Source organism: Bubalus bubalis, chromosome 2, assembly GCF_019923935.1.
Source record: "Bubalus bubalis isolate 160015118507 breed Murrah chromosome 2, NDDB_SH_1, whole genome shotgun sequence".
NCBI classification, from domain to species: Eukaryota; Metazoa; Chordata; class Mammalia; order Artiodactyla; family Bovidae; genus Bubalus; species Bubalus bubalis.
The window spans coordinates 7,428,346-7,452,288 of NC_059158.1; the positions used below are offsets into that span (position 1 = coordinate 7,428,346).

Sequence of the window (23,943 nt, forward strand, 5' to 3'; positions counted from 1 at the left end):
TTGTGACCTCGTGGACTGTAGCCCGCCAGGCTCCTCTGTCCATGGAATTCTCCAGGCAAGAATACTGGACTGGGTTGCCATTTCCTTCTTGAGGGGATCTCCCGACCCAGGGTTTGAACCTGCGTCTTCTGCTTGGCAGGCGGATTCTTCACCACTGAGCCACCTGAGACGCCCCCATTCCCCTTTAAACTAATCCAACCTGCTGTTCCTTTGATGATCTTGAAATGTGCCTGGCTCCACTTTTTGGCATCAACTTGTGAAAGTCCCTGGAGCCATATGCTTTTCTTGTTTCTCCAAAATGAGGAGAACTGGTACTTTGGCGATGAGCCTTTTAAACAGCTCAGATACAAAGCCCGGAATTTGATTTTTTGCAAAAAAAAAAAAAAAAAAAAATTGCCTGGGCTTTTGGTTGGTTAGTACTGGCCAGTTTTTCACTTCCCGTTCATCATCTCTCAGCCATAAGGTTCAGTTTTGGTATGAGATATGTGTGTATCTTTATAGACCATAGTTGAAATATATATTTTTAGAAAAACTCTTGATACTTAAACCATGTGGGACATTTGGAAGTCTTTTTGAGAATCAGGAATCTGAATCTTTGTAAAAGGAAAGTGTTTTTCCCATCAAGAATGAAAAATCAAAACTAAATGGATGTTTTAAACTGTGGAGCAGAAAAATAAGGATTGTGTCTAGGACATTGTAGAAGCTTGGTGAACTGGGTAACGAACCTATCAGCGGTCTCAAGGCAGAGAAGTCTTCCTAGCAGTCTTCCTAGTCTTCCTTCCTTACCCTCCCTTTCCAACTGGAGGGTAACAGGGAGCTGGGCGCCTCTCACTTCTCTTAGGATGGGAACGTTATCCTGTAGTTTGTTTGATAAACACAGTATTTGTAATCTCGGTTAAGAGGAAGAAGACTTCCCCTCTGGGGCACTCGCAGTGGCCAGGCAGGAGGACACAGGCCCATAACTCGCAGACTCTGCCTGCACCATCCATGTTGCTCAAGGATCTCAGTCTGGACAGTGGAGAGAATCAGCTGTGAAAGGGTCCACGTCTCACTGAGGTCTTCACCCCCAGAGGCATTTCAACTGCCCGAGGTGTCTGAGCTTAAAGGTGACCACTCAGAGCTGATCTGTCTATGGGGATCCCATAAACTGCAGCACCATGGATAGAATGTATATAGAGAGATTCCAATAATTCTTTATTGTGAAATATGACACGTGCGGAAAACTGTACAAAACAATGTAGAGCTGAATAAATTATCATAAATGTAACCACACCCAGGTCAAGATATAGAACCCTGCCAGGACCCCAGAAGCTGTCCAGTGCCTTTCCTAATACAACTTTCTTTTCCTTTAAAGGCAGAACATATCACATAGTATGTATTTATGTTGGTTTCTTCCACTAGGCATTACGGATGTGAAATTCATTGATGCTGCTGTCTACAGCTGTAGCCTGTCGATTTCATTGCTGTATAGTATTCCACCATGTGGGTATCCTTCCATTTTAATGCTGATGGACAGCTGAGTTGTCGCCGGTGTTAGACCATTATCAATAATTTATGCTAGGTAGATCTTTATCTATTTCTTCTGTGCATATACCCAGGAATGGAACTGCTGGATGATGGATATGCATATCTTCAATTTTAATGGAAAATATCAACCTTTTTTTAATGGAAAATATCAACCAAATTGGTACAACCACTTTGTTTTCCAAAGTGGTTGTACCAATTTACATTCTTACTGGCAGGGTATGAGAGTCTCCATTGCTTCTAACAAAGTTTGGTACTTGTTTTTTAGTTTTAATCATGCTGTATTAGGAGTATTTTTCATATGACACTAAAAAGTTTCTCCCCTCCCTGCCCCTCACCCTGATTATTTTGCATCTGAAGATACTAAAGTGATTCTAGTAACTTGGAGTTCTGAGTTGACTACTAATAATATCAGTAGATGTACATTAAGAGAAGACATGTGGCCTTGGAAGATTCACAGTAATAAAAATCCCAATAAACAGAATTGACCCATACAGCATTTAAAAATAACACCGAGATTAGAAAACTGACGTAGGGATTGAATCAATACACCAGCTGGTGTTGACCTCGCATCCTTTCATAGGGGTATGTGTGTCCCAAGGGCACGCCTACCCCTTGTGGCTGGGCGCAAGTCGCTGAATTACCCAGCTGGGGCCAGTCAGGACCACCTTAGAGGAGGAAGGTCAGCTGGGGAGCCTGTCAGTTTATAGCTTGTAGGCAGTCACATCTGGCAGCGTCTGCTCCTCCAGCAGGCAGCAGAGACCACATGCTCTGGTCAACAGAGAGCAAGGGGCACGTGCAAGGCTCTTCCACAGAAATAGCCAGCCCACTCACTGCCCACTGGCTTCCCTACCGACCTGGCCTCTGAGCTTCCCCCCCACTTCACCCTCCTCGAGCAGATCTCCTCAGTCTCCTGCCCCTTTGTCCTGCTAATGCAGCCTCCTGGGCAAAGCCTAGGTCTGGATCAATGCAGTTGTTTACTTTCTCTACATCAATCTCCCAGCTGTTGAAGCATGGTTGGAAAAATCTCACACCCTGCAGATGGTGCCTCTATAAACTTGGGTCACCGATGCCATCTGGACCCTGGTTACTGTCAGGCAGCCCTTCTCTCTTCCCCTGCTCAGCTCGCCCCCCTGTCTACCCTTTTCTTAATGCAATGATACTGGACCTTCCTTAATGATGTGCTGGGCCCCTACTCAAGACAGAGCTGACTACTGTCCGTTATGCACAAGGCTCTTTCGAACTGTCTCTACCTTCCTCAAGTCTCTGGTTCCACTTCCTGTCTGTCTCCTGAACCCCAATCCCAGCGTCTACTGTCGGTCTCCACAGGCAGTCTCTCCTCCTGCTTCATGAAGAAAGCTGGGCCTTCTGAAGCCACTCCCTTGACTTCCATCCTTCATATTTGTATATCATTCTGCATGCACAATCATCCCTTTCTCCCCTCTACCTCCTGTGACAATACAGGAAGTGTCTCCTCTCCCACTAAGGCTTATCCCTCTCCCTGGCCATGGAGCCACCCTCTCTAACCTCCCCATTTCTCTGTGCACCGACTCTCCCCTGACTTCTTCCCAGCAGGGGTCAAACAGGCTCATGACTCTCCCTTAAGGACCTGGTATCAGGGACTTCCTTGGCTTGACCGGGACCTTCATCCTGAGAGGCAGGAAGCAGCGCTGTGGGTTCAATTGTATTCCCTCTGCCCCGATTCTCCAATTCATACGTTGAAGTCCTAGCTCCTAGTATCTCAGAACGTGACCTTATTGGGGAACAGGCCTCTTTCATTAGATAAGACTCTTTCATAGAGATAATTCATCAGAAGGAAGTCATATTCTCTTTGGAGCTCAGTGTCCCCATTTTGGGACATAATGGGTGGTTGGACAGTCCTTTTTGCGGGATGCAGTTCCAAAATCTGTGGGAACAGAGGTGGTGGGAGGGGGGTGAGGGAGTTTAGAAGAGAAGACTCTACTGAGCTCTCCATCTCTCCTCTGACCAAAGCAGGTCCAGTTTTAACTGTTTTGTATTTGGGAACTTTGGGTGATATTTGGCTTGAAACGTGTTTCATTGTTTAAAAAATAAAATTAAAAAATTCAAAGCTACTGGCTTAGGTGTTATTTCATATCCTTTCCAACTGCAATGGCCTATGATTATAAGGTTTTACAAGTTAACACGTATGGGTTTGATGAACGTATAATGCAGATTTTTCTCCAAAAAGCCTGATTTAATATATTTTATTTCTTTTCAGTAAAGGAAACTTGTTAAAAAGGCTTATGAAAGCAATTTAACTTTCAAGCCTTTTAAAGATGTTCATATAGAACAGTTGCAAACTAGAAAAGCAATTTTTTTTGGACCATATGTTGGGATTTGGGGTTTAGAAATATGCCCATTGTCCACATGGGGCTATCAGACCCATGAGCAAGCAGTTGCACATGAATAGGGCCTTCAGATGATGAGCTCTTGAGAAGAATAACTGTGTCTGCTCCATCTGTATTTCCCCAGGACCTAGCTTAGTATCTAGTACACCGCATGCTACGCGCATACGTGCTCAGTCACTTCCAACTCTTTGCGACCTGTGGACTGTAGCCTACCAGGCTCCTCTAACCATGGAATTTTCTAGGGAAGAATATGAAGTGGGTTGCCATTTCCTACGCCAGAGGATCTTCCTGACCCACGTCTCTTGCGTCTCCTGCATTGGCAGTCAGGTTCTTTACCACTGCGCCACCTGGGAAGCCCCAGCTGGTACCCAGTAGATGCTTAATAAATGCTTGTTGAGTGAAAACATATGATGACGTAGACTCTTTCCCTGGAGCTTGGTGAGATTTCTTGGTGACAGGAAAGAAGAACTTTCTAAAGGAAGGGGTGGGTGGACTGGAAGCCAGAGGAGGGGCAGTATTCCTGGCCTGGGCCTGGGTGAACATGCAGAACTTCTGTGTGCAGGATGGCTATTCCTGTGGGCTGGGATATCCGCAGTTAAGGAAGGCAACCTTCACAGCGCGCCTCGGACAGTCTAAGTTCCTGGTTTCCTGGCAACTTATTTCACTTCTCACACTGAGGCCAGTGGACCACGGAGTCTATATCTTCCCCGTTTCTTCTTGGATGTGTCTCTAGTCGGGTATCTGACCTTTATATTTAAGATCCTTGATGGGAAGGGGCCTGGGTAGCTACTAAGATAAGCCAGGTTCTCCAGCTTTCCTCCTCTTCCATTTGGCCATCCATGACTGGGAATGCGGTAGGATGACCAGTGGCCTGAAATCAGGAGACCTGGCCTCTGGTCCCAGGTGTGTGACTGTGGGCAGCTCAGTCATTTCTAGGCCCTGGTTTCCTAATGTGTGAGCTGAAGGGCTCAGACAAAACTGTGTCCTCAATTCTACGTCTTGTTAGATGTAGGACTGAATACATGTCACTTGGATATGTAATTGGTGAGATACCAGAAAAGGTGTTATTAACCAAAGACAGTATCTTCCTGTCTCTTTCTGTTTCTGACTGTCTGTCTGTCTCTGACCCTGTCACACTGTGTGATGTTTCCACTTTGCTTGTGCCTTTGATGTAAGATCTTGAAGGTGACAGTGAAAATGCAGTGCTATTTAATTAAAAGGCACAGAAGCCGAACATTTATCAGTTGTTGTTATTGTTGAGTTGCAAAGTCATGTCCAACTCTTTTGCAACCCCATGGACTGTAGCCTGCCAGGCTCCTCTGTCCATGGAATTCTCCAGGCAAGAATATTGGAGTGGGTTGCCATTTCCTCCTCCAGGGGATCTTCCTGACCCAGGGATTGAACTGGTGTCTCCTGCGTTGGCAGGCGGATTCTTTACCACTGAGCCACCTGGGAAGCCCCAAGCAGCCATCAGTAGTGACATCATAAGTTGAGTGCATTTATCTGGTCCCCCTTTCATCACCTGGGCAGTGTCCTGACGGCTCGAGGCTTGGCCTGAGTCAGAGGTATGGGCAAAGGTGTCAGAAAGACCTCGTCAGGGGGCCAGGTAATGTTCCCTAGAGGAGGACACCAAGAGGGGGAGGAGCAGAGCCCAAGGGCTGAAACCAGCTGGGTCCCCCTTATGGCTTGAGGACAGCTCTGGGCCCTGATTGACCAGCCAGCTGAGCACGCTGGCTCTTCACTGTCCGGCCACTGACAGTATCTGAAGCAGAGGCCTCTTGAAATTACACACTTCCGACTTGTCTTCCTTAGTAATTTCACATCCCTAGGCTGCAGAGCCTTGTCAGCTGATGATAGAGTCCTTCTATCATGTTCGGATTTATACAGTTTATTTTGGTAACTAAGACGGAAAGACAGAATTAATTATACCTTCCATGAAACAGTCCATCAGCCACCTGCTTGTGGAACAAAAAGTCAGATGTTTTGTTGCTCTTTGCCAGAAAGATCAGTCTTCTCTTGAGTCCCATTTGGGATTCTAAGCAGGTTATCTATGAAAAATTTTTCTTAAGTATGGTGTATATATACCATATATATATACACCATATATATATATATATATATATATATATGGTATACACACAATGGCAACCCACTCCAGTACTCTTGCCTGGAAAATCCCATGGATGGAGGAGCCTGGTGGGCTACACTTCATGGGGTCGCTAAGAGTTGGACACGACTGAGTGACTTCACTTTCCCTTTTCACTTTTATGCATTAGAGAAGGAAATGGCAACCCACTCCAGTGTTCTTGCCTGGAGAATCCCAGGGACAGGGGAGCCTGGTGGGCTGCCATCTATGGGGTCGCACAGAGTCGTACACGACTGAAGTGACTTAGCAGCAGCAGCAGCATACACACACGTATATATATTTCCATTTGTGTAAAAACAATAAATAAGTACCACTGATCTCTTTCTGCCTATGTCAAAGAAGAATTTGTTGAGGATTTAATACCCTAATGCATTGGACGTACTTGAATTTGACAAAACAGTCAAATTGGTGATTTGGCTCAATTTAGCCAGTTTAAATATTGTTAGTATATAGACTTGCAGATGACTGGTTCTTTCAGAGTCATCCCTGGAGGGGACTGACTATTACGTGAATTGGAAATGCTCAGGTATGTTTCAAAGGTGTATGAGACAAGCCTTTCCTTTGTTTTCACTCGGTAAGACTCAGTTAAGAGGGTGAAATGAGAAAAGCTGTTAGTTCATCTGTGTGCACATCTAAATGTGGAGGCATAGCAACCAAACAATTCATGTTTAAAAATTTTTTGCAAACAGCAAGATGCTCCAAATTACAGCCAAAACCCCAACCAAGAAAGAAGGGAATGACAATGCTCATGAAATAAATGAGGATGGAAGTCAGAGTTCTAAGTCCTTTAAGCCTTTTTGCACTTAGGTAATGTCTTGCTGAGCGCACGGCCCTGGTTCTTTTCCTGGCCTTTGCCAGCAAACTTTTAGGAACCTCCTGGCAGAAGAGAAGACACAGTTCGCTGCACCTTCCACTCCCGTAGAGTTCTCAGTTGCTGACTATTTATAGGGACTTTCAACTGCCTCCTTCTCCCATCTGGTATTAATTTTTATTTCTTCTTCTTTTCTAGGTTCTGACTCATCTCTGCCCAGACCGACAGGTTTCCTGGAGGCCTTGCTTCCCCAGACGTGGGGCTCCACCCAGGTAACTCCACTGGCTGCTGTCCACCAGGAAAGGAAGGGCTGGGTCCCCAGTCTCAGAGAACCAGGCCATAATCGCTCAGTTATCCAAGTCAGAAGTAGAAAGCTTTCCTTAGCACTTCCTTGATTTCCACTCCCCACATCTAATCACTAATGGGATCCTCCTCACTCCCGAGGCCCTCTGGCTTCCTCTCCTCCAACTCTCCATCTCAGCTGCCACCATCTTAGCTCATAGTGTCTCTCCTGGACTGTTGAACAGTCTTCACATTGCAACCTCAAAACAATGGGGAAGACTTTGAAAAGTTTTAGCTGGAAAGTAACTTGACCACATTCTGTTGTCATGGAAAATCACACTGAATCTAATGGATGAACTGGAAAGGCAGCTGGAATCGTGACAGAGAGAAATCCAATGCAGAGCTCTGCTGGGGTCTAGACGAGAAATTAGGAGGGCCCGGGTTAAGCCCAAGGAGAGGCAAGGAGAAGGGTGTTCAGCATGTAAAATGGATAGAGCGTGGTAACGGATTGGAATTAGAAGGTGAAGGAGGGGGAGTGTTTATCATGGTCTCCCACGGTATTGCTAGGAGCTTAGGAGATAGGGCGGATGACAGTGTCATTATGAGAAAGAAGCAATTAAGTCTGTGAGAAAACGATGAATTTAAGGTAATGTGTTAAGTTCCAGTTTCATGTGGGGAATGTCATGTGGAGAAAGAATCCATGAGCAGTAACATACAAGTCTGGGATTCAGAGAGCAGTTAATGTCGAAGATAGGCTTTGAGTCTGGGCTTAGAGCTGGTAAAGTCACAGAATGTGTAACACTAATGGGCAGAGATTATAAAGTGAAAAAGGAAGACAGTGCGTCCCCTGGGGAACACCACTGAGGGGAAGGGGCTGGAGAGGTAGGAGGAAATTCAGAGAGCCAGAGAGCAAAGAATTTTACATTAGATTATTGGCATTCTTGGTGGTGGTGGTTTAGCCGCTAAGTCATGCCCAACTCTTGCGACCCCATGGACTGTAGCCCACCAGGCTCCTCTGTCCGTGGGATTTCCCAGGCAAGAATACTGGAGTGGGTTGCTATTTCCCTCTCCAGGGGATCTTCTCGACCCAGGGATTGAATCAGTGTCTCCTGCATTACAGGTGGATTCTTTACCAACTATAAAGCCCTGTGGATGTTCTTAAGAAAACACAGTGATAGGGACAGAAGACAAATGACATCTGCATTGAACAGTGAGTGAGAGTTGAGACATTTCAGACAGTGAATCTAGATTTCCCTTTCTGGAAACTTGACCATAAAAACAAGAGGAGAAGTGGGACATAGAACCTGACAACATGCAGGGTCACTGTTGGGGGAGCATGTAGCAGTGGCCTGTACACAAGAGAACAGAAAGGTGCCTGCGATGCTGAATTTTATGCGTCAGCTTGACTGGGCCACAGAGTGTCCATATATTCAGCTAAACACTATTCTAGGTATTCCCACATGAATATTTTTGGATGAGATTAACATTTAAGTAATTTATTTTGATAAAGGGAATATTTCAGGTTGAAACAAAGCGATAGAACACTAGCTCAAAGCCATATGAAGTATACATTTCTGTAGCTAAGGTCAATACAAAAAAAAAAAAATCTAAAAACCAGTATCAGTACAATTTTGGTTCATAACTCCACTCTTGATTCTTTTACAGTGCCTAAAAGACAAAAACTTAAAAGGTAATTATAAATCTACACTAATGGATATATAACATCAGTTCAGTTCAGTCATTCAGTCATGTCCAACTCTTTGTGACCCCATGGACTGCAGCATGCCAGGCTTCCCTGTCCATCACCAACTCCCAGAGCTTGCTCAAACTCATGTCCATTGAGTCAGTGATGCTATCCAACCATCTCATCCTCTGTCATCCCCTTCTCCTCCTGCCTTCGATCTTTCCCAGCATTAGGGTCTTTTCCAATGAGTCAGTTCTTCTATGGCCAAAGTATTGGAGTTTCAGCTTCAGCATAATTTGTAACACAAATAACATACATTGGGGAATGTATTTAAAGTAAATTAAAAGGTTTAAATAAGTAGACAGAGTAAAGCAGATTGCTCTCCCTAATGTAGGTGGGCCCTATCCAATCAGATGAAGGTCTGAGCAGAGCAAAAAGACTGACTCTTCCCGAGGATGAGAGAATCCCTCCTGCCTGAATGTCTTTGAACTGGGATATTGGTGTTTTCCTGCTTTTTGACTGAAGACACTGGCTCTTCCTGGGCCTCTCAGCTTTTGGAAAAGCTTCAGACTCCACCCTCAGTCTTTCTCATTCTCAGGCCATCAGACTTGGACTGGAACTAGATCGCTGGCTCTCCTGGGTCTCCAGCTTGCTTACCCACCCTGCAGATTCTTAGGACCTGCCCATCTCTATAATCACATGAGCTACTTCCTTATAATAAAACATATATATATGTGTGTGTGTGTGTGTGTGTGTGTGTGTGTGTGTTCATGTTATTGTGTCTGTTTCTATGGAGAACCCTGACTAACACAACATAAAATGGAAAATAAAAGGGGGACAAAAGAAAATAAGGAAGGAAGGGAGAGTGAAGGTCAGGTGTGGAATGGATGAGGTCCATGAGAGCCTACGTGCTTCAGAACTGCAGGGAGTGGGCGGGCGACCGCTTAGCTGTCTGTGATCTCTGATGGCATTGATGATTCGCTCCTGTTATGTAATTAGAATTCGCCTTCAGACGTTGCTGTCTTGGAGGCTCTTGTCTCATAGAAGCGAGACTTCCTCGCTCGGCTTGTTTTCTTGTTCCTTAGGAGCTGTTGCTAGCATAAGGTCATACTTAGAAAATTGAACCCTCAATAAGATTACTCAGAGTCTTGGCTGCTTTCTCCCTGGCCATTTGGTCTTTAGGTTGAAAAAAAGAAACAGCTCACTTTCCTAAAGTGACATCACATGTCACTTTGAAATAAATATGCTCTATAGGCCAGCCTGAAATCTATGGTCTTCTTTTTTTTTTTTTTAACTCATGAAAGAGAAATTTTTGTTTTTAAAAATGTTAGAAAAAATTTTTTCTTCTAAAAGTCTTCTCTGATAACCCAGTTATTAGGGAACTACCTGCTGAGCAGAAACAGTAGCAGAGGTGAGGATCTGGCCTCTTTATACCTGACTCATTTTTGCCACAGTGATAGGATAACCTCAGAAACCGCTAGTGTGATTTAAATGAGAGATTTATTGGGCATTCAGAACCCGTTTCATGTCTGCTCTACTTTTGTAAATTCTTTTGTTATACGATTCAAGTGACTAAGATAAATCATGTCATTTGTGGCTGTAGCCGATGCCATTTGGAATATCTGCTCAGTTGCTCTGCTCACTCAGAGTGGCAGGTTCCAGATTTCGGTTTGGACAACAACATGCTTTATTGTTCACAGCTGCCTGGACCTGGGTTGAGTGGCTGACCCAAGTTCAACGTCCTTCACGCGCCCACTGAGTCACTCATGCAGTCCCTCTCCAAGTGCGAGCTTGGGAGCAGGGCTGCCTGTCTGCTTTAGGGTGCTCGTCCTTACGATGATGACCACCTCCCTTCCTTTCTCACTGCCCCACCCGCCACGGAGCTGAGTTGAACTGTATTTTATTACTTGCAGCCAAAGGAGTCTTAATTTATTTAGTTAAATTATAAAAATATTCCCTACTTGAGTTGAAATAAGAATTTCAACGGTTACAGCTGGGAACGCTGCAATGGGGGAGCCCAGTTCTCCAGTTAAATAACCACCCATACTCTCTAACCCCTTTCTCATCCCCAGAAAGCCTCAGGGACGAGCCACGGCCAGCGCTGCCGCACCCTTGGAGGAAGCGTGGCCAGGGCAGTGTGTGTGACAGCATTACACATGCACGTCCCTGCTGACCCAGAAAGAGCATGTGCAGGAATTTGTGAGACAGATAAACTTGTATCGGTGCAGGGAAAATGGCATGCAGATAAAACTCTTGTTCAGTTGCTAAACTGTGTCTGACTCTTTGTGATCCCATGCATTCTTGCCTTGAGAACCCCATGAACAGAATGAAAAGGCAAAAAGACAAAATTGCACAGGTTCAAAAAAGACATAGTAGAAAGTCACTTGGTAAGGCACTGTTGGTAAGAGCAAAATATCAGAAACAATCTATATTTCTATTAATATGCTGCTGCTGCTGCTAAGTCGCTTCAGTCGTGTCCGACTCTGTGCGACCCCATAGACGGCAGCCCACCAGGCTCCAATAAATTATACACATGCACCCAACTGGAGTTCTACGGTGCTGTAAAAAGGCCTGAATGTGGTGCTTCTGTATGGAAAGACTGCTAAGTGAAGAGAGCACAGGGCAGGACAGCGGCTTTTGTAGGCCATCACGGGGGCATAAGGACAGCCATTCAAATTTCCTTATATATACATTGAAAAAAATTCCGGCAAGTGAAACAGATAAATTAATACCAGCAGTTTACTTGTGTCTATGAATGTGTAGGTGGCAGGGAGTTGTGGGTGGGAAGCCTAGATCTTAATAGGAAGGAGACTGTGCCTCTTATGAGACTTTTAAACAAAGTTATACTGGGCTTCCCTGGTGGCTGAGATGGTAAAGAATCTGCCTGCCATGCAGGAGACCTGGGTTTGATCCCTGGGTTGGGAAGATCCCGTGGAGAAGGGCATGGCAACCTACTTGGTATTCTTGCCTGGAAAATCCTCTTGGACAGAGGAGCTTGGTGGGCTACAGTCCTTGGAGTCTCAAAGAGTCGGACATGACTGAGCAACTTTATATATATATATTGAGACTTTATATATATATATATATATATATATATATATATATAGACAGAGAGAGAAAGAAAGAGACTTCTCTGGTGGCTCAGACGGTAAAGCGTCTGCCTACAATTTGGGAGACTGGGATTCAATCCCTGGGTCGGGAAAATCTCCTGGAGAAGGAAATGGTAACCCACTCCAGTATTCCTCCCTGGAGAATCCCATGGATGGAGGAGCTTGGTGGGCTACAGTCCATGGGGTTGGAAAGAGTCAAACACGACTGAGCGAGTTCACTTTCTTTGTATATATATATATACACACACACAGTGTGTTGCCAACTATTTTTAAAAAAGAGAGTGAGAAAAGGGAAGGAAGGAAGAGAGGAAGGCAGGGAAGGAGGGAGGGAAGGAGGGAGGGAAGGAGGGAGGGAAGGAGGGAGGGAAGGAAGGAGGAAGGAGGGAGGGAAGGAGGGAGGGAAGGAGGGACGGAAGGAAGGAGGAAGGAGGGAGGGAAGGAAGAGAGGAAGGCAGGGAAGGAGGGAGGGAAGGAGGGAGGGAAGGAGGGAGGGAAGGAGGGAGGGAAGGAGGGAGGGAAGGAGGGAGGGAAGGAAGGAGGGAAGGAAGGAGGAAGGAGGGAGGAAGGAGGGAGGGAAGGCGGACACCGACAGCCTGTCTTCTGAACGGTCCATAGCATTGGCGGCACCACGAATAGGGTTTGTCTTTCCGAAAAAGGTGGGTGCGCAGAAGAGCAAGGAGAGACAGTAGCTATGCTAGATCGGGGCCACAGGAGAGGACTGGCTCTTTCTTGAAGCTGCAGCTCGCTGAATGAAAGCCAGAGCCACCAGCAGCCACAGTTTGATCAGAGAAGGGCAACCACCGCACTCATGAGATGCCGAACCCTGCAGGCAGTGCGGGCAAACAGTGTGATGTGTTACATTACAGAGGCTGATTTCAGAGCGTGGTGAACCCAGCGGGGCTTTCAGGGCAGACACACAGCTGCTTGCGAACAAGTAGCGGGTACAGCGAGCAGCGTTTTGAGTTTCTCTGCAGGTTTTCTCTTGGTGTCTCGAGGGAGCTGGGAGAAACCCAGGTCTGAAATTCAAACCTGCCTCGGCCAAGATGCTCCCTTAAAGTAGACCTGAACCTAGGGGCTCTTCTGGCTTTATTTGCCGTTTTCTAATGGGAACCCAGCCCTCCAGATATTATTCTTATTCGGGTGTGCTAATATTTTTTGCTGGAAACACTTCATACCAAGGTGGCTTGGACTCCTTCCCTTTGCCAGACTGTTTGAAAGCTCAAGTGAGCAGACATCCAACTTCCGGGCTGATCCAGGTTTTTCATGATCAAGCCATGGTAGGCAAAGATTCCAGGAAAACTCTCCCGGGAAGGCCAAAGATTTCTGAAAGTATCTGTGGACAAACAGATACAATATTATTGGGCTAATTCCCATAATTCAGCTAAAGTGATGGAAGCACTTTGCGGATGACTGGGAGGTAGGCTGACCGTGGCCTGGGTCCTGGCACCTAAGGCCTGAGTTGGGGGAACCTGCCAGCCCTTCAGATGCTCTCTCACCGCAGAGGAGCAGGTAAAGTCAATGGGCATCCAGTGGGGACTAGATTTTTGGACACAGTATTGCCAGGTAGGGGCTTCCTGGGTGGCTCAATAGTAAAGAATCTGCCTGCCAATGCAGGAGACACGGGTTCGATCCATGGGTAGGGTGGATCATCTGGAGGAGGAGCTGGCAAGCCACTCCAGTATTCTTGCCTGGGAAATCGCATGGACAGAGGAGGCTGGTGGGCTACATGGGGTTGCAAAAGAATCGGACATGGGTTAACAATTAAACAACAACAGCAACCACAGACACCTGGTTGAGCCTCCAGGGATGTGAGAGGGACCCCAGAGGCTTTTACTCTCTCTCAACCCTTTTCCTCTCTTTTCCTCTTTCCTCTTCACCCCTCCCCAACAGCTCACCAGAAATCATGGCCTAAAGCAGCAAGATGGCCACTCATCATCTCTTCCCTTTCAATCCCTCCTTACTCATCAGTAAGCAGAAGGTAGAGACACTGCTGGTACAATGAGCACGTGTCAAGACATGAAATAAAAGCAGGTGACTTAGTTGGGTGCAGTCTTTCCACCGTTAGGCTAAGAATGGAATATGCAAATTGTGTAATTTTGTTGATTAGCATACGTGTTAAATGCTCTTCTATTTGCATTTAAAACAGGCACTGCACAATATTGAAATGAAAGGGGTAGAATTTATGCTAACAATTTAAAATTTAAATTTTCCTTGACTCAGAGTGGCATTCAAAAGCAGCATTTTAAAAATAAAAACATGACAAGTGGAGAGAGACTGTGGAAGAAAGGAGAAGCTTTTCTTTTAGTGCCTCTAATGACACCTCTTCCCCTGCTTTTTAAAAAAGGGCTCCCACATTTTCATTTCGCCCAGGCCCTGCCTGTACACTTTTCTTCCTATAGTGACGGTGGACGGCCTTCTGGCTGTAGAATCCATCCGTCTGTGCGCACAGGCAGTGCCCAGGGTCTGAAGTCCCCCGGCAGCGGCACTGAACCAGTGATGATGGAGGAGGAGATAGAATCACCGCAGCTCCTGTGTTCCCCACCAGCCCTGGCCTGGAGCAGCCCCCCATGGGTTTGATCCCCGTCACCCTCTATCTGGCTTGGCTCCTGGCAGTGTATCTTTCCTTGCCCTTCACCTCCAAGGTCCCACTTCCTCACTCCTTCTAGTTTTCCTGGGGAGATTTCTGCAATGATCACTTCCATTCAACCGGAAACATCATGTCCATATCTCTGAAAATCTGGGCCCCAGCCAGCTGAAGCTTCTGAGGGTCTGTGATCTGTCTCTGACAAGGCCAGTGTTTTTGGCTATCAGGACGTGGGGTAGGAACCCCAACACTATTGTTGTTCAGTCATGAAATTTTGTCTACCTCTTTGCGACCCCAACACTGCGGACCTTCCCAAAGTGCTCTTCCGGAAACACTGAGTCTTAAGGTTTACACTGAAACTTTTTAAGCAGCAATCTTTCCGTGCAGGTCAGAGGGAACCTGGAGAGTCCTTTGGAGAGTGGGCTCCACTGGGAGTTGCTCTGTTGTAAGCAGTGCTGTTCTCGGCAGGTCTGGGCCAAGCCCCAGGCAGAGAAGACCCAACGACCTGGACCTCAGGGAAATGTGTTCTATTTACCTAACGAGACTTGATGTCACAGTGTCCCCAGCTCTGCTTGCTTGGCTGAGGGAAAGGAGAAAAAAAACTTACAAACAGCGGGCTTTGTCTTTTTAAATTAGTCATAGTTGGGGCTTCCCTGGTGGCGCAGAGGTAAAGAATCTACCTGCCATTCCAGGAGACTCGGGTTCCATCCCTGGTCTGGGAAGCAGCTAGTTCTCCCAGTTGTGAAACAAGGATACTAGTGCCCGCCTTATAGATACCAATGTGCTAGGCCTCAGTGCAGCTAGGCCTGCGGGCTGCAACCACTGAGCTCCCATTCTGGAGCCCAGGAGCCGTGACTGCGGAAGCAGTTGTGCTCCCGAGCCTGTGCTCTGCAGCAAGAGAAGCCGTGGCAGTGAGAAGCCTGCACCCCGCAACCGGAGAGGAGCCCCCGCTTGCTGCAACCAGAGAAAAGCCTGCCCAGCAACGAAGACCCAGCACGACCCAAAATAATACATATATACATAAATTTAAATAAATAAATAAATAAAGCTGTAGCTTTGTTTATTTAAAATAAATAAATATCTTTTTAAAAAATTAGTCATAATATATTCTGTAAAAATCAGGCCAGTGCCAAAGCAAACATTTGTATCATCTTTTTCCATTCATCCAGGTATGTGGTTACCTATCCTGAGCAATCTTGGAAAGTCTTTTCACCTTCTCTGCCAGGAAAATTTTTCTCCATGCTTCAAAACACAACACAATATCTACAGACTGTTTCACAGTCCATGTCAGTACTTGTCTGTATTTACAGTTGAGGGCTTCCCAGGTGGCTCAGTGGTAAAGAACCCACCTGCCTATGCAGGAGACGTGGGTTTGATCCCTGGATAGGGAAAGATCCTCTGGAGGAGGGCATGGCAACCCACTCCAGTACTCTTACCTGGAAAATCCCATGGACAGAGGAGCCCGGCGGGCTACAGTCCATGGGTCGCAAAAAGCAGGACACGACTGTGTGAATGACTGAGCACGATGCTGAGCACTCCACACACAGTGTGGCCTTCCTGCTTCACGACAGCCACTGGCACCTATAAGGCGGGCACTCGAGCCCTTGTTTCACAACTGGGGAAACTGAGGCCAAGGAAGATTAGGTAAGATCTTGCCTAAGATCGCACAGCTGCCCAAGCTGTAGAACAGAGCCCATGCTGTTTGCCACGGAGTAAACGAAGTTGGTGAGTAGGTATTTTTCAAGGTTGTCAGGAAGAGAGCTTGTTAGAAGGCAGACTTGTCTGTGCAATGGCCTCTTAATTAAATAGAAGGGCAAAATTCCTTACATTAAAAAAGAAGCCTTTTTCATCTCCCAACTCTCCGTGGAACCAGCTTTCACTTTAACCAGTGTTTCCCAAGTCTGTTGAGCTCTGGTATGGGAAGGTCTCCTTGCACAGGTATTTAGTTCTGCTGCAGATTTAACAGCAATAGGGAAAGCAAGCACAGCTGCAGAGCTAGGCTCCCCACAGCTCACGATTACAGCTTGCTAGGGGCCTCCACCAAAACTGCACTGTGGGTTTATGACATTTAAGAAATTCTTGAGGGTGGTACTGATATATCAATTACGGGCACTGGTATTTTGGCCCTGTGGGGCAGACAAGGAAAGGGGATTTTATTTTGTTATGAGAAACACTTTCTTGCTTATACTTAACTTTTATTATTCACAAAGGATTTCAAAGCATTACCACGGAGTATGAACACCACACTTGAGTCATCTGGACATACTGGACTTTCACAACCGAATGGGTGGTGTTTCACAGTGTATTTCTTTTCAGTTCATCTTGGATTCGTTAAAAAAAAATATCACGGATGTTCACCAGACTTCCTGCCCCCCCATCCACCTCCAGCCTTGCTCACTGTGGATGTCGGAGCACACGGGGGGCTTTCCAAGGCTTTGGTCAAGGCCGAGGACTTGCCTGGGCCCCACTGATCCTTCTCCTGGGGTGTCTGGCTTCCTTGCCCACTCAGGAGCCAAAGGCCCCATAGTTCAGGCAGTCTGGACCTGGAGTTGTCATTTATAGCCACCCAAACTTCGAGGATGACCAAGTTATAAAAGCATGTGAAATGGACTCAGAGAGGAGGAAAAGTTTTGAGAATCATTAAAAAGAGAAAGAGGGAGGATTGTGGAGTGGTAAAAGTGATACACTGATGGTTAGAGGGACTTGGGTATGAGGTAGGATGATCACATTATTTATTATCCAAATTGGGACTCTTTTTGGGGTGAGAACTTCCCTGGTGGCTCACATGGTAAAGCATCCACCGGCAATGCAAGAGACCTGGGTTTGATCCCTGGGTTGGGTAGATTCCCTTCTCCAGGGGAATCTACCCACCTCAGTATTCTTGCCTGGAGAATCCCATGGACAGAAGAGTCTGGTGGGCTACAGTCCATGGGGGCGCAAAGATATTACTGCTGAAAACTTTACTGGGACAGTAGGCATTCCTGGTGAGACGTGGGCACCATAGTGCCAGGACACTAACTAGCTGTCTAAACTTCAGCAGAAGGTAGTCACCACTAGCATTTTGTGCCAAGAAGTTGGGGGTGCTAAAGGCCCAGCAATGAGCCAGAGACATTTGCGTAATGAAGAGCCGTCCTATCCCACAAGTTAGAAGCACCCTCACCGAGGAACACTGCATAAAAGAATGGGCTTTTAATTATGACCTGTAAAGAATTGTTGCCTTCCTTCTACAAGTGTATGAGAGAACCACTGGAGAGAGAAAACTATGAAGTGTTGCTTTTTAGAAATGACTATGAAAGCTTTTATCACTGCTATACCCTTCAGAGCGTAAGCTCTACGCTTTCTGAAATTTTAGGGAGAGTGAGCCTATAATTTCAAGACACCTTAAATAGCAAAATTTGAACCACGTCTTCCAAGTGCCATTCTTCATAAATCTATTTAGAATCAAGCTTAAAAATCACCACCAGCAAATCATTTTCGTAGCCTACATGGCAACTGAACTTTCTTCTATTTAATTTTTCAGCACTGCTTTATTATAAGACATAGATGGCAAAAAATAATAATCTATTTGTATTGTAAGCTGAAAAGAATGAGAATCATAGAGTAGATCTGCAGCAATCTCTTCTGAGGATGGCAAGAAAAATAGACATTTCAACTGCACCTTTAGATTCACAGTCAGGTTGATGGAAACAAATATCCCCAGGTCATTCACCTTAAAACCTAAATAAAGAAACAAACAATTGGCCAACCAGAGGTATAGAATTGGTATAGAATTTAAAGACTCAAGAGACAGTTTTCTATAACAGGTTAACCTGGGGTATCCTCTAATGCACATTAATGAAGTCTCCTTTATGTACAGTTAGGAAGGTTCCCTGGTGGAGGAAATGGTGACCCACTCCAGTATTTTTGCCTAGAGAATCCCATGGACAGAAGAGCCTGGCGGGCTACAGTCCCTGGGGTCGCAAAAAGTCAGACACGACTGAGCGACTAATACTAAAACTACTTACAGGGTTCGAGGTCTTCCTCAGAGAAGGCAATGGCATCCCACTCCAGTACTTTTGCCTAGAAAATCCCATGGACGGAGGAGCCTGGCAGGCTGCAGTCCATGGGGTCGCTAGAGTCAGACACGACTGAGCGACTTCACTTTCACTTTTTACTTTCATGCATTGGAGAAGGCAATGGCAACCCACTCCAGTGTTCTTGCCTGGAGAATCCCATGGACGGGGAAGCCTGGTTGGCTGCCATTTATGGGGTCGCACAGAGTCGGACACTACTGAAGCGACTTAGCAGCAGCAGCAGCAGGGTACACACAAGGGGGCTCAGACCATGCTGCAGTGCTTCCCATGGTGCCAGAGCATCGGGCAGAACTTCTGCATGGAGCCACTTAGGTCTTATAGACCCTGAAAAAAAGGGAGGAGGAGAGGCGACACCAGAAGTCCCCAAGTAACCCATCCCTACCCTTGTCTAAAGCACATAAAGTATTTTGTGGGGCGGTTTCCTTTTTCTCTAAATGTTTACAGAATTGTTGAATGATGGTGTTCATTTACTTATGAGATGATTGACATCGTCCCTCAAGACAGAAAAACAACTTGGGCTAACTTTAGAATGCAGGTATGCAGCCCACAGGGCGGTCCTGGGTCTCTGCTTTGCCTTCTATGGTAAACTTGGACTTTTTCTGGGTTTGGTTTTGGTCATCTCAGCTAGGCGTGTGTGGCGAATACACTTTTCACCAGTCTTCCCATGGAATGGTTGACTCAGCTCTGCAGTCCCAGTGGCCTCAGGGGGAGCTGGCCAGGGCGTCCCCTCTGTAAGATGCCTCCTGAAAGGGAAGAGGTCGCTGACGACCCACAGAGGAGGCTGTGGCCGTAAATATTTCAGAATTTGGTTTCCTTAACATCTTCAATAATGGAAAACATTTGCTTGTTTAAGACTTAAGTCCTCTCCGGTCTTTGGATTCAGTCTCCAATGGCAAGGTACAAGCATGATGTCATGGTCAGGAGGAATGCAGAGCCCAGAAAGCCTTGCCTGGGTCACAGAGAAGTGCTAAGCTCTTGAGAGGGCCCTAAGACAAATAAACAGATGCGGCCTAGCACATGTCAAAGACCTGTGCAAGGGCAAACATCTTTATGACTTTGGTCCTGGGAAGAGAGACCCAGCCTGGGATTAGAATTTACAGCTGACAAGCTGCTGATGAGGCAGTTACGGCCGTTTAGTGCATGAATGGCCACTCTGGGGACAGGGGGCTTAGCACGCCAGGCTAAAAATCTCAGAGCGAAGTGGGGCCGAACCCCATTTCCTGGGATAAGGGTACTCACCCCACAACCTGCCCCCCGGGGCCTTTTCTTTGCCTTCCTTTGATTTACAGCCCTCCCTGCAGCTCTGTAGAGCTCTGACACACATGGCAACTCAGCATCAATGGAATTCCTAAGACCAGGGGAAGAATCTCCTTCTCAGCTATAAACGTCACTCTGAAATTCTTCTCCTCTGTAATGTTTCAAGAGCGCATGGAACATGCATGGCTTGCCCCCTGCAGGGTCCCCGTCCTCCAAGCACTCACAACTCCCGTAACCCATCTTGTGCACAAGTGTGCTGATAGCTGGCCTCTCTGATCCCCAAACACCAGCCAGCTTTCCTGCAGTGCTTCTCAGATGGAGCAGTTTTGTCCCATGGGGGATGTTTGGTAAGGTCTAGAGACTTTTTGTTTGTTTTTTTGGCTACACCGAGCAGCATGTAGGAGATAAAACCCACGCCTCCTGCAATGGAAGCTCGGAGTTGTAACCATATGACCACTGGGCAAGTCCCTAGAGATATTTTTGATGATGACAACTGGATGAGCAGGGTTACCAGCATGCAGCCATGAAATTAAAAGATGCTTGCTCCTTGGAAGGAAGGCTATGACAAACCTAGACAACATATTAAAAAGCAGAGACATCACTTTGCTGACAAAGGTCTGTATAGTCAAAGCTATGATCTTTCCAGTAGTCACGTATAGATGTGAGAGTTGGTCGATAAAGAAGGCCGAGTGCCCGAGAATTGATACTTTTGAATAGTGATTCTGGAGAAGACTCTTGAGAGTCCCTTGAGCAGTAAGGGGATCAAACCAGTCAATCCTAAAGGAAATCAACCCTGAATATTCATTTGAAGGACCAATGCAGAAGCTGAAGCTCCAGTATTTTGGCCGCCTGATGCAAAGAGCCAACTCACTGGAAAAGACTGAGGGCAGGAGGAAAAGGGGCCAACAGAGGATGAGATGGTTGGATGGCATCATGGGCTCAATGGACATGAGTTTGAGCAGACTCAGGGAGATAGTTGAGGACAGAAGGGCCTGGTGTGCAGTCCATGGGGTTGCAAAGAGTTGGACACAAGTGAGCACTGAACAACAATGACAGGGGATAGATGCCAGAGACGCTTCTGAACACCCTACAACGCACGGGACAACCCCTCCACCCATCCGAAAACAAAGAAAGGTCCGGTCCAAAATGTCAGTGGTGCCAAGGCTGAGAAATCCAGCGCTGGGGAAAGGGTAGATCACGTCTGCGCAGGTCAAGAAAGTCGTTCTCTAAACTTTCCCTGTCTGATGGAACTTTCTGTGATAATGCAAATGTTTGGTACTTGTGTTGTCCAATATATTAGTCGGGAGACACATGAGGTTATTTAGCACTTGAAATGCGGTCAGTGTGACTAAGGAACTGAATTTTTACTTACAATGTTCTAAATTAATTAAGTTTTGGCTGTGCTGGGTCTTCGTTGCTGCATGGGCTTTTCTCTGGTTGTGACCAGAGGGGACTGCTCTCTCGTCGTGGCCTCAGGCTTCTCCCCGCAGTGGCTTCTCTTGTTGCAGAGCATAGGCTCTAGGGCAGGCGGGCTTCAGTAGTTGGGACACAGGAGCTCGGTAGTTGCAGCTCATGGGCTCTAGAGCACAGGCTCAATAGCTTAGTTGCTTCGAGGGATGTGGGATCTTCCTGGATCAGGGATTGGACTTGTATCTCCTGCATTAGCAGATGGACTCTCCACCACTGAACTACCAGGAAAGCCCTTTAGAAATTTAAAAAATTTTTATTTATATTTACTTTTAATTAATTAAATATTAGTTATCCCATGCAGCGAGTGACTTCTATTTTAGACAGTGCCGGTCTACATCTTGGGAGTTTAGAAGCCCTGGAATAGCCTGCCCTGGCTGGTTCTCTACTCTACCAGCTTATAATTAAAATTCCACAGTTAGACACTCCTTCTTTCGCTAAGACTTTGACCCCTATTGATATGATATTATCCTGGGAGGGAGATGACCTTTAGCTTATCAAACACTGATGCTACTATGACTAAGGGATCTGAAAGATGGCTGGGGGTGGGGCCTTGAAATGAAGGAGAGGGCACCAGGAGATGGGGGGCTTTGTAGAGGAAATGGGAGGGGGTGGTGACAGGCTAGAGGTAGCAGAGGCCACCTGTGCCTGCTTTACTCAAACTCTGCTGAGAACAGAAGTCAAATACAGTCATCTCTTAATATCTGGAGGGGATTGCGGTTCTAGGATCCTCCACAAATACCGAAATTCACGGATGCTCAGGCCCTTATATGAAATGGTGTACTACAGCTGGCCTGTAGAAAGGCAGAGGAGGATGCCAGGGAAACTGGAACTGGGTTGTGGAGGGGGTGGAACCCGCAGAAGCAGAGCCCATGGAAGCAAAAACCAGAGGTGGAACTGTACTCACAATTTCCATTCAGATATATTTACCGTCTGCAAAAACGAGAGCCAAAGGCAAGCGGAAAAGACCAAGTATGTCACAGAGCCGAGCCCGTTTCCTGTTCTTTTTCTGCCTTTGGCTCTTAGGCCAAGTCTCCAATCACTGAGATGTTAGGGTGCCCTCTCTCTGATGTGGCCCAAATGGTGGTGGTGATTTAGTCACTAAGTGGTCGCTCTTTGTGAACCCATGGTGGGTAGCCCGCCAGGCTCCTCTGTCCATGGGATTCCCCAGGCAAGAATACTGGAGTGGCTTGCAATTTTCTTCTCTGGGGGAATCTTCCTGACCCAGGGATTGAACCCGCATCTCCTACATTGGCAGGTGGATTCTTTACCTCTGAGCCACCAGGGAAGCCCCATGTAGCCCAAATAGAAGCAGTAATAAACCACAGAACATAAAATGGTTTTTCCCTTTGATCTGATTATGAAATTTGGAGTTCAGTTCAGTCACTCTAACTCTTCCCACTGCATGGACTGCAGCATGCCAGGCCTCCCTATCCATCCACCAACTCCCAGAGCTTGCTCAAACTCATGTCCATCGAGTTGGTGATGCCATCCAACCATCTCATCCTCTGTTGTCCCCTTCTCCTCCCACCTTCAATCCTTCCCAGCATCAGGGTCTTTTCCAATGAGTCACCTCTTCGTATCATGTGGCCAAAGTTTTGGAGTTTCAGCTTCAGCATCAGTCCTTCCAACGAATATTCAGGGCTGATTTCCTTTAGGATGGACTGGTTGGATCTCCTTGCTGTCCAAGGGACTCTCAAGAGTCTTCTCCAACACCACAGTTCAAAAGCTTCAATTCTTCGGCGTTCAGCTTTCTTTATCATCTAACTCTCACATCCATACATGACCACTGGAAAAACCATAGCCTTGACTAGATGAACCTTTGTTGGCAAAGTAATGTCTCTGCTTTTTAAATGCTGTCTAGGTTGGTCATAACTTTTCTTCCAAGGAGCAATCATCTTTTAATTTCATGGCTACAGTCACCATCTGCAGTGATTTTGGAGCCAAAACATAGAGTCTGTCACTGTTTCCACTGTTTCCCGTCTATTTGCCATGAAATGATGGGACCAGATGCCATGATCTTCATTTTCTGAATGTTGAGCTTTAAGCCAACTTTTCCACTCTCCTCTTTCACTTTCATCAAGAGGCTCTTTAGTTCCTCTTCACTTTCTGTCATAAGGGTGGTGTCTTCTGCATATCTGAGGTTATTGATATTTCTTCTGGCAATCTTGATTCCAGCTTGTGCTTCTTCCAGTCCAGCATTTCTCATGATGTACTCTGCATATAAGTTAAATAAGCAAGGTGACAATATACAGCCTTGACGTACTCCTTTTCCTATTTGGAACCAGTCTGTTGTTCCATGCCCAGTTCTAACTGTTGCTTCCTGATCTGCATATAGGTTTCTCAAGAGGTAGGTCAGGTGGTCTGGTATTTCCATCTCTTTCAGAATTTTCCACAGTTTGTTGTGATCCACACAGTCAAAGGCTTTGGCATAGTCAATCAAGCAGAAGCAGATATTTTTCTGGAACTCTCTTGCTTTATAAATGATCCAACAAATGTTGGCAATTGGATCTCTGGTTCCTCTGCCTTTTCTAAATCCAGCTTGAACATCTGGAAGTTTATGGTTCACATACTGCTGAAGCCTGGCTTGGAGAATTTTGAGCATTACTTTACTAGCATGTGAGATGAGTGCAATT

The 23,943-nt window shown here is 46.3% G+C and overlaps 1 protein-coding gene across 1 annotated transcript in view; it reads right to left on the reverse strand.

The window, feature by feature from the left end:
• Positions 1-23,943, reverse strand: part of NEDD9 (neural precursor cell expressed, developmentally down-regulated 9) — a 190,987-nt gene that overhangs the window by 122,611 nt on the left and 44,433 nt on the right. The window lies entirely within an intron of this gene.